General features: G+C 41.4%; 1 protein-coding gene across 26 annotated transcripts in view; it reads left to right on the forward strand.

Annotated features, from left to right (window-relative positions):
* LOC104145267 (poly(rC)-binding protein 3) overlaps positions 1 to 12,878 on the forward strand; it is a 514,282-nt gene that overhangs the window by 317,724 nt on the left and 183,680 nt on the right. For 24 of the 26 annotated variants that reach the window (XM_068936251.1, XM_068936219.1, XM_068936226.1 and 21 more), the window contains one exon: positions 10,901 to 11,002. The exons of the other annotated variants lie outside the window; for them this stretch is intronic. The gene's annotated coding sequence lies outside the window, so the exon portion shown is untranslated. The remainder of the gene's footprint in view (positions 1 to 10,900; positions 11,003 to 12,878) is intronic. 26 annotated transcript variants of the gene reach the window in all.

Raw genomic sequence — 12,878 nt, forward strand, 5'->3', positions numbered from 1 at the left:
TTTTGACTCCTCACTTCAGTGCGTTGCTTTGAATTGCTATTTTTGCTCTGCTTTGAAGTTCACTAGGAATTTTTTATACTTGCAAAGAAGAAGGTTAGTTCCTGTGTCTGCTGTGGGACAGTGGGACACAGAGGATCTTCCTCACGCTCTATTAATAGTGTAAGAAGTGCCAGTAAGAAAAGCTGCTGGAATTGCGGTGTGTGAGGCTAACAGTTTATACAAACTGTAAAGCTGTCTGCTGATACCAGAGAAAGAAGATGCCTTCTCTGCTGTTGCCGTGTTTCTGACTGAGAACTTCATTCCTGAGATAAATTAATAAAACATTTCCACTTCAAGTGAGGCCCTGAAAAGTTTCCGAAGGCAAAGCCTCTCACCCGTGCTTGTGTTCGTTTCTGTTTCCGCTTGCCAGCAGGTGACTAGGAGGGGGGCAGGCACAACTCCACTCTCATATGGCATAAGGGGCCTGGGGCAGTACCCGGAAATTATAGCAATGTCGTGCTATGCGTGGCCTGAGATGCTTTTGGAAGATTGCACTTGGTAAAGTAAAACAGTATAGAAAATGAAAGGGTAACTGCCCATCTGTCAAAACACCCTACCAGGAGAATAACGGGAAAACTCCGTAATGGAGTTCTCTGGCCCCTTATTTTTATAGTTCTTGTGTTCTTAGGTGTAAATGCGCAAAAGGCAAGAAAGAGGGATAGGCAAGAGAGCTTCTGTGGGTGTGCCAGGAGGCCACATTCGTATGATGGGAGATGCAGCCTGACCATGGCTTTTATATCAAGAACTTGGTATCAGTCCAGATACGATCCTTCTTGTAGTTTAATTCTTTCAGTACTGCTCATCAAATCATATAACTACATTTCATAATTGCCTTTATGCAGCTAATTTGGCAGGAATCAACTTTCATTTGATATACAGTGTCTGTAAAATGCTACTTCTTTAGATGTACTTCTAGAGATGGAGCATCATGAACCTAGATGGATAGCAGTATCCCTTTTTGTAGAAAAGTCTACATATGCAGTTGTGTAAATAAATACAGTGAGCTCACAAGGGAGGTATGAATCCGCAAACTAAACCAAAGCTGAAACAAAGTGGAGCGATTCCTTCTGTTTTGCCATGCCTTTGGAAGCTGATTTTTCCAAGGTCTCTGAGCTGCTGAAAGTACCTGAACTTGTGGTGCTTTTTTGGGGGTTTTGTTTCTCTTAAAAGACCAGAGAAGAATTATCTTTCTTTTCAAACAGGCAGAGAACACCTTAAAATAGGCTATAATACCTCTTCTGCATTAGGATCTTCCTAGCAGGGCATGCCTGCCTGTATCTTCAGTGGGCTAACAACATTATTTGTTACCTGACTGCTGGAAAACTGAAGCTCTTTTCTTTGCTTGTGTTCGTGCTCCCATAGAGGTAGCTTCTTCAGTGTGGTTAAAATGAGACGTTTTTAGTCTCTTCCAAGCAGAATCTTTGTGTTTGTTCTCTGCTTTCCTAATCAATGGCCTGTTGGCCACAGAAAAATTGTCAGAAGTAGGAATTTGTGAATTGTATTCTTTTAAGAGATACTCTTGCATATAAGCATGAACTCGTGCAAATTATGCTTGAAGGCAAATAAAAAGAATGGTAAATACCAAGAGAACTTAGCATTTTATTCAAATGAATACCTATTAATAATGGTTACAATATTTGATGAGGTATAACACAGTGCTCTATATGCAGCCATATCTGCAGGTATCCGATCATTATACCTGACCTTCAGCTTTCTCCTTTTATACCTCCATGAAGCACCAATTTGTTACTAAAGCATACTTTGCAATTAAAAATTTATTGCTTAAAAAGAAAAGGCAGCTTCCTGCCTAGTTCTTAATTAATCTTTATTTTAGACACTAAAATATTTATAGTGACTTACTTTTCTTTTTAATTATAAGTGCTGTGGTGAGTCACATAACTTTTATGTTATTGAAGGGTTTTCACTTTTACTGCAATGGATGCTCTTAAAACCTCAACATTTGTCTCAAGCTGCAGACAGTGGCACTATGGCCACTGTAAGGACAAAGATGTCAGGTTTAGTGCTGACAAACTGGTACCAGAAGGGTCACATTTCCCTTAGGCCTCACTGTTCTGCCTTGCAAGGCGGAGCAGAGCACAGATCAACTATCGTTGTACCTGCTGGACATAAGTAAGATCCAGCTAACTTCACTTTAGGCATACTGCACAGCAAAAGGGACAAAGAGATACTTGATCTTTGGGCTTAACCCTCTGCCTGCATCAGCACAAGTGGTGCCACAGCAGCACGCTGCTCCCCTGGTGGGAGAGCAGCAGTGAGCTCCAGCAGGTTCATGCTGCACCAAGGCACAGTGTTTCCTGGCCCTTGTGCCTTATGCAAGCCACTGTCCCGTGCCTGCGTGAGGATTGGGGTTGTCCTTGACTCCTTGACTGACCTACCACCTGCCTATCCTCCAAAGCCTTCAACTCAGCCCCCCGAGACAGTTTCAGACTCTGCCAACTCAGCTGAACCCCTGCTTATCCTGCAGCATCTCTTGGGAAAGGCTGGGACCAAAACTATCAGCTGAGCCGTTTCCGGCATGCCACCTTTCAATCCCCCCACAACCCCACCCTCTTTCAAATTCAATATTTTCAGTAATTCAGTCATTTCCAGCTGATTGACTAGACTGTGCTTTCTCAGAGACAACCTCACCCTGGAGCTGGACCACAGGGAGCTGGCCAGCAGTAATTCCACAATTCCCTGGCCTTGCCCTCCTTCCCATTTTCCTACCTCCTTTCCTATTTTGTCTCTCTCCTCTTCAGAGTAGGTAGAAACAGGTATGGAAGGCCAGGTAAGCCTGATTTCTAAGAGGAAATCCCATTTTCACATCACTAGCACCAAACAGCCTCACTGTTGAAAGGTGGGCTAATGATGGGAAGGGAGTAGCTTAGGCTCACGGAGAGCGAATTAAAAACCAAATGGGATTCTGCAGCCTGTATTCCGTGGGTGGTCACACTTAATGATCACAGAGGACCCACTCATCTCTGGATGAGAAGGTCATGATCTGCAGGGCGATGTTAACCATTGTGGCTTTCCTTCTGGCGTAAGGAACAGTAAGATAAACCTCTGCATGCAAGTTAAATTATGGAAACATCATTGTGCTTCTGCATAGCCGTATTGCTTATGACAAAGGGATACACCACAGTGGTCTGGGAGACACAACAGGTAAAATTACTAAGCAGATATGAGAAAACTGAAATCTAAATTGCAGTACTAGCAAATGCCCTGCTGCTATAAACTGTACCCCTGCAGATTCGCTTACCGATTGCAATATGCTCTTTATTGTTTGTATAAACTGTAGATGGATCAAAATTATTGTTTCTTTGTTATCTTGTTGGAAAACTATGGGAGATGACTGTTTGAATGAAGTAGATTGCTGCCAATCTTTCTCATATGTGGAGTGAAGAAAGTGAATAAGAATTACTCTTTTATTTTTCAGCTGAGTTATTCAGCAGCTGAAAAGGTAGGATTTTTCACGCTAACTGGAAACATTTAACATAGCCAGAGATCAATATTGGTGCTTGAATGAATGAAATAAATATTATTGCAGCATTGAGTAAGGATAACATAACAATATAGGTGCTAATGTGTGATATGCATCAGGGATATCAGCTGACCATAATGAGTGAAATCCTGTTCATCTTACTTACGTGAATAGTTTCGTGGAAGTCTCTGAATAAGGTTCCTTTTTAATGCAAGTGTATTGATTTGTTATCTGGATGGTGAGATTGTGCTCACAGATTCAGATAATTTGGTATGCATTTATTCCTTGTTTTCCAGGAATAAAAATAATTAATTAAATTGGTAGTGTGTTAATAATTTTTCTTTCTAGTAAATGCACATCTACAGTATAGTTAGTTCTCTATGCAAATTGTTGTATTTGTGTTAAAATTGTTTAGTTTCTCTTTCCTGGAGAGCGGTACTAGGCTCTCTTGCTGCTGTGTCCTTCAGCGAGTCTCATTTTTATGACGTGAGCAACAACTTGCTGCAGTGAGACTTTTCTTCTGAGTTGCCTTTTGACAGCATTACTGTTTGATTAACCTTAACTATCTTCCGAGGTAAAGTGGTTTAGCAGATAATGCAGTATCCCGAAGATTAAGCTAACCTAGCTCTTGAGATGTTGAGTTTCAATCCCTCCTCACCTATGTGCCCCTGGACAAGTTGCGTGGTTTCCCCCTGCCTTTGCCCTTCCACGTAGATATGTGCCATCGGTGCACATCTGTCTGTAGTGACTGAAGTCGCATAGCATCTAGGATAGCTGATGTGAATTTTATTTCTAGTTTTATCACTATCACTGCAAGGCCTGTGGCAGGTGACTCATCCTCTTTGTACCTCTGCTCCCTCTCTTCAGTGCAGGTAGTACTGCTTCTCACCTAGGAAAATATTTTGAGAGTGCTGTTGAAGAGAATGATAGCTCTGGATTTGCTTAATATTTACTACTGAGCAGTGCAGCACAATAAATATGCTAGTGTTTTGTAAGTTCAGATGGCATATTTACTAGACCCAATCTCTCAAGAGTTTCCCTGTTACTAACCTTTACTGATCACTGTCTACTGCATAGAGAAGAGGTGTTATCTGCTTCCCAGCGCGTCCCAACGACAACCCTTGTTCCTTGCTGTCTGCCCAGTTCTCCCTAGCCATCAGGCCAGGCTTGTCCAACAAGGATACTGTGCTGACCACCACACTCTTTTTTTGCCCATTTCCCACCAAGTCGTGCTTCCTTAACTATGTAATGTTCTTCACGTATATCTTTGTGTTGCACATGTCCTTATGAAGCTAGGCTGAGACAACTAGAAAAGTGGGAATCTTGCTTCCTATTCCACCAGAATAATCTTCAACAGCAACCTAGTTTGCTCTTGGCTGAGGTAGCACAGTGTCTGCTAATTATGATTATTCACATGTTTACTGCTTTTGGAGTATTCCTTAAAGCTGGAGGAACAGCTTGTGACAAGTCCGCAGTAGATTCCTCTAGCATAGCAGCCATGAAAAATCTCCATGTTTTATGGACAGTTGGGACTGGCTGAACAGTCAATATCGAATTAGGGAGGAGACAGCTGGGAGTCTTGAAATCTTTTCCTCTCTTGTCACAGATACTGTGGTATTGCTGTCACACTAAATGCAAAAACAGTAGGGATGCTTCAGGGCAGGTTGTCTGCTCCCCTGTCTTGGGGAGTCTGCTTTCTTTCCTTCTCAACATATTAGAGGTGGAGGATCCATTGTAATGCAATGTCAGAGGCCTTTGAGACTTAGAAAACATTGTGTATGTGGTATTGGAAGGGCAATGAAAAAGCATTGGGCCTACCAGATATGATCATTTCAGGTGACACAGAGGTTTTTAAGGAAAATCAGAAGCCAAAAACATGCTTCTATTGACCAAACCTAAAACAAATGAAATAATTCCAGTAGTTTGGCCAAACTTAAAGCAAATTAAATAATTCAAACTCATTTTCCATAGGTCTTTTGCTCAAAAGTCCTTCAGTAACACACCATACTTTGCATTAAAGATCTATGATGGTCATAGCAAACTTATTTTCTTAGAGATTGACTGAAGTCACTACTGCTGTAAAATTTGTCAAAAATGTCTTTTCATATTCAGGGAGCCAATTGGTTTGATGACATTTCTATTCCTTTCATGAAGTATTCAGAAACACTTACTTAAAGGTATGAGAAAGCGCTTCTTTGCTCTCTCGCGTGCAAACAAGAATATCCAGGTGCAAACTAATGCTAGTCAGTATTTATTATTCAGTCATTGCTTATTCTCCTGTGTCTTTTTCAAAAGCTATTTTCAGCTGTTCAGTAAGCAGAAGCATTATGATCACTATAAGGTGACCATTCATGAACAATATCATTATTCTTCCTGCGCCGTAAGGTACATAAGGCAGAAGTCAAAACAGTTATTAACAATGCGTAGCCAATACTAAATGGCTCACAAACATCCCACAGGCTAAAAATTCTTTATCCAAATAATTCAGTGCGTAATTAACAGATGCATTAGCAGAAATCTGGTTCATCGACAATTTGCAAGCAGGGAATAGGGCTGGATAGTATATTTGCAAACTAGCTGCAGTGGGTTTAGTAGGAACGTAGGGTTACATCTTCATGTTCACTGAGAACAAAATCAGTCGTTGTCTATATATGGACTGCTCGAGGCAGTTCAGATTAAGTTAACTCAAGGTATGAAATTCATGTGTGTAATTGAGGTGCACCAAATCCAGTATGGATGCTTTCACTGAAAGTAAAGTAGCATAAACCTATTGCCTGCTCCAAGCAGGATTAAGCTACAGCAAATTGAATATGTTTTCTACCTTTTAACTTATTCCTATTAATTTTGCATTTTCTTTAATTAGTCTTATGTTCCTGAGTGTCCCTTAGCCAGTATTTCCTCATCTTTAAGAGAATGAGCCATTGAAAAATAAGGCCAGGACTATGCCAGAAGCTATTGGTACATCAGCAGCGTTTGAGGTGTGTTTATTGCAGTGCTTTTCTGCCAGTAGAAGGGTTAAGGTTGATTCTCGTACCAGCTTGGAAGCCCTGTAGCCACAGTATAGTTCATTTCGTTTGGGGGCCTGGTAGCAACTTACAACCAAAAAGGTGCTTTTTTTGTCAGGGTTTGTCAAGCGTAGCTGAGTGGGTGAGACTAGCAGGAGTGGACTAGCGTGTCCAGTAGACTAAGCTTTAATTTGCAGGTGCCTGTAAGCTGACTCATTTTGCTTTCAGGGGTCCAGGGGACTTGGGATCTTTCTACACTGCAAAGTTTATTTCTTTAGTTGTGCTCTGGGAGATGAAGCGGTGAACTGCTATAAAAGTGATTGCACCAGTGTGATCTATTGTAGTTGAATCCAAAATAGAAGTGCTTTCCTTCCTGACTCAAGGGTATGGGTAAATATAATACTATATTATATAATAGCAAAGTGTTCTTCAGGTTGGACTTCAATTAAACCAGCTGATCCACCTTGTATCAGGAAAGTAAAACCACCCTGATGAGCAATACAATGAAAAGGGGTTTGCAATTTCCTGTCCCCCCGAGCAAAGCCGTATTTTTACTGGGGCATTTGTCAGCCAGTCAGGGGAGTAGACACCTTACCCTAGACCAACGCAACTCTGCATAAACATAAAAACGTTCTTGGGCTGGTAGCAGCCTGGCTCTGTACCAGTAGGACGGATTCTTCTAATTTGTATGGTTACACTAAATGAACTTGAAGTATAGAGAGGCACTGAGGTAAGTATATGCCTGGGGAAGAAAGACTTTTGATTTGGCCAGAATAATAATTTCATGTTAATGTAGGTATACTGGTGAAGAAAGTGGTGCAGACACGCCTCATTTGTTTCCGTTTTGAATGGTTGCCATTTTTCTATGTAGCAGTTACTTCAGTATTTCAGTAGAGTATGAATTTAAAGAGCAGTAACTATTCCGATGTAGCTATTTAGAAACATCATATTCTGCAATACCTCTTCTCCTTGGTTTCCCTTTTTGGACAAGGCCCTTAGGAGCTGGCTTAAAGTTAGTCCAAATAAGCAATTTCAGATTGACATAGAAATACCTGCAGAGGGGCTTACATACCATTTTAAGTTCAAATAGTGCATCCTGCTCAGGCAGGCAGGCTTTAGGCTAGTGTTTTCTGAGGAGCCTCAGGTTCGGTTTGCAACTCCTACCGAAAGTGAAAGAGATGAATAAACAAAACTCTCGTGTCTCATGGACGAAAGCGATGACAGCACCTTCCCTCCCCTCAAAAGGAAAACAAAGTCTTTTTTATATAGTCAGTGATCCTCATCTTAACCGTTTAATCTAATTAATGAAGGAGGAACAGAGAGAGGTTTCCCAGACAAATGCACAGGCACGGGATACGTGGAATTGTCACTTTCAGTTTATTGGGGTGACAAAACAAGACTATTTTTTAGTAAATAAACAAGGTTGCTTAAACTCTGCATCAGTCTTGTGTTCATTTGATGCAGTTTCGTAGATGTCTTTACCCTGAGGGCTGTCATGCTGCAAGTGAAGGGCTTGTGTGTTCCCCTGCTCAGTGGAGTGGTGGCACGTGTTTGTTTGGTTTTGGTCTCCCAAAATAAACAGCAGCTCTTTGCTTACTCTCAGTTCCCTGGTGTGTGAAGTTGCAGAGGAAGGAGGACCAGGAAAACTAGGAATTTTCTGCCCTCAAAAACTTACCTGGTGCACTTGCTGGCAGCACAGAATGCTCTCTAAAACCTGCATGTTGCAAGAGATCATCAAGAATGTGGTAAAAGACTTAACGGAATGAGTAAGAACATGGTAACAGCTGTATTTGAATCAGACCAAAGGATAATTTCCCTTGGTATCATCTCCCACTCTGTGGTACTTCTTAAACTAAAGGTTTACATTTAGCATCTTTGTGTGAACAAGAGGTTGGACTTTCCTCGGGCCACTGCAGCGAATTGCTTTTTGAACCCTGTCCACGCTTGTGCCATCCACTGCCTCCTGTGGCAGTGAGTTCCTCAATTTAATTACGCTCTTTGAAGAAAACAGCTGTGGTTTTTTTGGTTTGTTTCGTTTTAAGCTTGCTAACTGCTCATTTCATTGGGAATGCCACCTTCCTATGTCATGAAAGCTAGTGAAAAAACGTTCCTTATTCACTTTCTCAGTGCTGTTGATGATTTCATAGGGCTCTGTCACAGCTCATTGCCTGAGTTGTCCCTTTTCCAGTAGGAAAGTCCTAAAGCTATTTTTTCCTCTCCTCCTACAGAGGCTGTTACATACCTTTGATTATCCTGCCACCCTTTGCTTTATCCTTCGATTGCTACTCTGTCCTTTTGGGGATGAGATGTCTGGAACCATGTTCAGTATTCAAGATGTTAGGTGGGCAGTGGATTTACATGGCAGCATGACAGCTTTTTTCTGCTATGCTCTCTGTTCTTTTCCTAATATTTCCTCATGTACCATCTTCTTTTTGACAGTTGCTAAGGATTTAGGTAACATTTTCATAAGGCTGTTTCCAAGATCTCTTTCCCGAGCAACAGTTAATTTCACTCTGTATTTATAGATTTCCCAGGGTAGAGGCATGAGACCTTAGCTATTTCACCATGAAAACAAGGCTAAATTACAGGAGTGTTTTAGGTTGTAAACATGATGCTTGTTAGTAGAGTTTAATATTTGCTCAGTGTTACTGTCAGTTGTGTATTGCTCTGGGTTTTGATACACCAGAGACTTCTCGGCTGCTGTATGTGAGGCACTGTGAATGTTTCCCGCGGACCCCATCTTTTTAGTGGACTGGTGATCATTTTAACGGAACGGTAATTCTAATAAGAAAAATCAGCCAGGAAAGAGTTCATTCAGTGGGTTTTATCTGAGGGGGTTTTGCTAATTTTGCTAACATAAGGGATCTCATGACCCAAAACAAAGGAATCCAAACAAATGCATAATCCTTGCTGTATTAACTTGCTGGAGGTTTCATCCCAAAGTCTTCAATATGAAGCAGAGATGCATAGCCCTTCCATTTTTGTTTTTGGTAGCTGACAAGTGCTATTACTACCATAGTGGTTGCTAAGTTGGAGTTTGGGAGCTTAATGAAATCTGGAATTAAATAAAGCACTTCAGGATTGCTGAAACCCAGCTGTGGAAGAACATAAAATACTTGCTTCTAAAAGAAGTGCTGACAAAATAAATATAATACTGTAAGTGAACCATTCTAATCTCAGGCTTTAAAACACTCGCTGTCTTATATTTCAGTGTATTATCCTTGAAAATTCCTTTATGGGCCAAAGAGAGCTCAGTAGCATATCACAAGCAAAGGGTTTTTTGAATGAAATTTTCAGCACTTTCTTTTTCATGGGGTGTATTAATGAGGTCATTTGACTTTGTTCTTGTTAATGTAAGATCTTGTTTTCAAATCTGTGGCTACAGTACCGTACAGAACCTCAGGGTTTTTTTGAAGGTTTCCTGCTTCTGTGCTATGCCAATTTTCTCTCAGAAAGAGTTCGGTTCCTTACTAATTTTCACTATATATTTCCATGTATTTTAGGTAGAGGTTTCTTTGGACTTTTATTTCCTTTCAACTCTCAGTCCTGCTAGCATGTGAGGGATAAGAGATGGAAAAATTGTTTTATTGCAAAAAGTAGTGACTTCAGTAAATGAAAATGGAAAAAAAACACTGAGTTTCCAGCTTTCCCCTACCCTGAATTTCGTTTTCCTTTGAGGTCGCTACTGTCAGGATGGACCCAACGCTGTCCCTAGAGCTTTCCTCATGTTTTCCGCCAATTGTGATCAGTGTTGCTCTCTTTCTCTGCCTGGGCAGGTGGAAGCACTGATCATCTCCCAGGCTCTGCCTTTCGTTCTGGCTGAGCTGAGGCTCCTTAAATCAAGGACCGTTTGAAATTACAAAGCTAGACTTAAATTAAGTGAGAACAGCCTCAGCTATTAGATCGCAAATACGGAGGGTGAGTACAAAAACTAGTCCAAAAGATTGCCAGACCCTCATCAATTGTTTGAAAGACATTTAGGAGACATAATTTTATGTGCCTGTTTTGGAGAGTCATTACGCTGGCATAGTGGCTTAATAAACCAGAAAGGAGCTGGACCTCTGTCATTTTCATTGTTCTCTCACCGACTGGAACAGCTCAGAAATGCAGGTGAACAAGAAAATGGATTAAATACCCTTCTGATTGCTCTGATCCCCTACACTCAGCTTATACGGTGCACTCCGGGAAGCCCGGTCTGACCAGGCTGTATTGTACAAGTCTGTAAACCCTCGGCAGATTCAGTGGTGGAATCAAGTGCTCTTTTATGGCTGAATGACACCATAAGAAAAGGGAAAGCAAGTTATTTTGGACAAGTTTCATGAAAGTATTTGGTAGCTGATATAATTACTAAGTCCTTGATTTTTCTTATTTTCAGGGCATACTCGACATCTTTAGATTTCTTCCCTGAGACAACAGATTGACTGCAAAAACTGACAGACCGCAGCGTTTTTTTTAAATATCCCTGGTCTTCTCACAAGTAAGTTTTTCTTCCTCAGTTTTGTTTCCTTCCCTGTGTTCCTGACTTGCATTTCCTCCCTGTACGTACTGTACAGACTGCCGTATTCATCTTCCCGGCCAGGTGAACAGAATGAGTGCAAACTGAATAGTGTAAAAACGTTCTTATTCTCTCATTTCCCAGCTAGACTGAAACCTATCAATATTACAGATACAGTTGTGATGAAGTACTAGATCACCTAATTAGTCCAGCTTGTAGTGCTAGTGGGACTGTAGCCATATCCCTGGATGTGTTTGGGGCCTTTTTGCTGGTAGTATTACACAGCTAAAGCTTTGTGTCTGCCGCGAGAACTGACTTGCATCTAGGTTAGGAAATGCTCGTTCCCTTGCAGTTGGGTTCTTTGTAACTTTAGTAAAAGAAAGCTCATGGGAGCCTCCTTCAGAGGTTACTCATTTTAGGCAGTGGGACCCTAAAGTTGGCCAGGGTTCACATGGATCCCAAAGTGAGATCTTGTGACTTTTCCTGGTCCAAGGGCCTCAGAATACTTCAGGTCACAGCAAACCCTAGGCATTTTAAAAACAGGAATGTGCTACATATAGAGCAGATAGCAACAATAATTCCTTCTGAACCTTAAAATACGGCTTCGGTCTTTGCGCTTCCTCATGTTAAGTCCTGGCGTTGGTTCATTTTGTAACTCTTCCCTGCCACAGGGCTTTAGGGTCCCTGTGCTGCACCATGAGATTTGGCTGTGATGTTTTGGTCCAAGCAGGCACCCGTGTATTTCTGTGTACATGGCTGTGGTCATATGCCACCTCTGCCTGTTTAGTCTCCTGTGCTCCCTCTGCATGTCTCAGCTCTAGAAAAGCTAAACTGCTTAGCCTCTACTTGTGCTACATCAGGCACTGGCTAGCCCTTCACCTAAATCAGCACCTTACACCGTGCAGCCTGCCTCGTATGGCAGCAAGTATTACTAGAATATCATATAACTGTCATGGGCCTTGTTTCCAAAACCGTGCTTACTATCTGTATTGCAGCAACACACCTGACTCACATTTTCCTGCCTACCCTGCACAGTGTGTCTCGAGTTCCCCTGCATGAGAGGCAACATAAATGTAGGCCATAAACTGCCCATAACTCCACGTGCCAGTGTATCGTAGCATATTACGCCAAAGGTAAACTTTTCATAGGCACCTCAAGCCTTGGAAAGGTTCATGGACTTTGTTCTTCTCCCATTATTGCTAGATTTTGTGGACTTTGTTGTGGCTAGGCTGGGAAACGGGGAGATACGTTTGTCTGATCCCTGGCTCGAATTCTAAAGGAACAAGAAAAAAAGCCTTTTTCAAAGTTTTAAAAAACTTTTTAAAGTAACCTACAAGGTATTACACTTTTCAAGCTGAGTGAAATCCAAGGTGAAAGCTCTGCGACAACTATATTGAAGGTATCTCTCAGAAACAGTGGAGGTTTTACAGAAAGGGAAAACAAAAGTATTTAACAGTTTGAAAGTCCTTATTGGACTTAGGGAAAGGAAGCTGGAAGAATCTGGAAATGGCTGTGAATAAGAGTATGTTAGGATAGGCTCTAAGACCAGAAGATTAGAAGAAAGAGTCTTCAGTATTAAAAGGGATGGTAAGGTCAGGAAAAAGGGGAGAGGAAAAAGTACTGAAAGGAGGAGGAAAGAGGATCCTTGCTGTTTATGCAGATGAACAGAGGACAAAGCTCCCCTCTTTTCAGGATATATCCCTCTGGAAGACAACTTCAGAGCTTCTTTAAGTTTTTCCTGTTGTTAAAGCATAAGATTTATATGAAATGACATTTTAAAAACAAAATTATTTCTGAACAACGCAGTCCGCTCATCATGACTTCCCAAGTGAGGGGTCTTATGTAAAAAAAACCTAAA

This window comes from Struthio camelus, chromosome 2 (assembly GCF_040807025.1).
Source record: "Struthio camelus isolate bStrCam1 chromosome 2, bStrCam1.hap1, whole genome shotgun sequence".
Classification (NCBI taxonomy): Eukaryota; Metazoa; Chordata; class Aves; order Struthioniformes; family Struthionidae; genus Struthio; species Struthio camelus.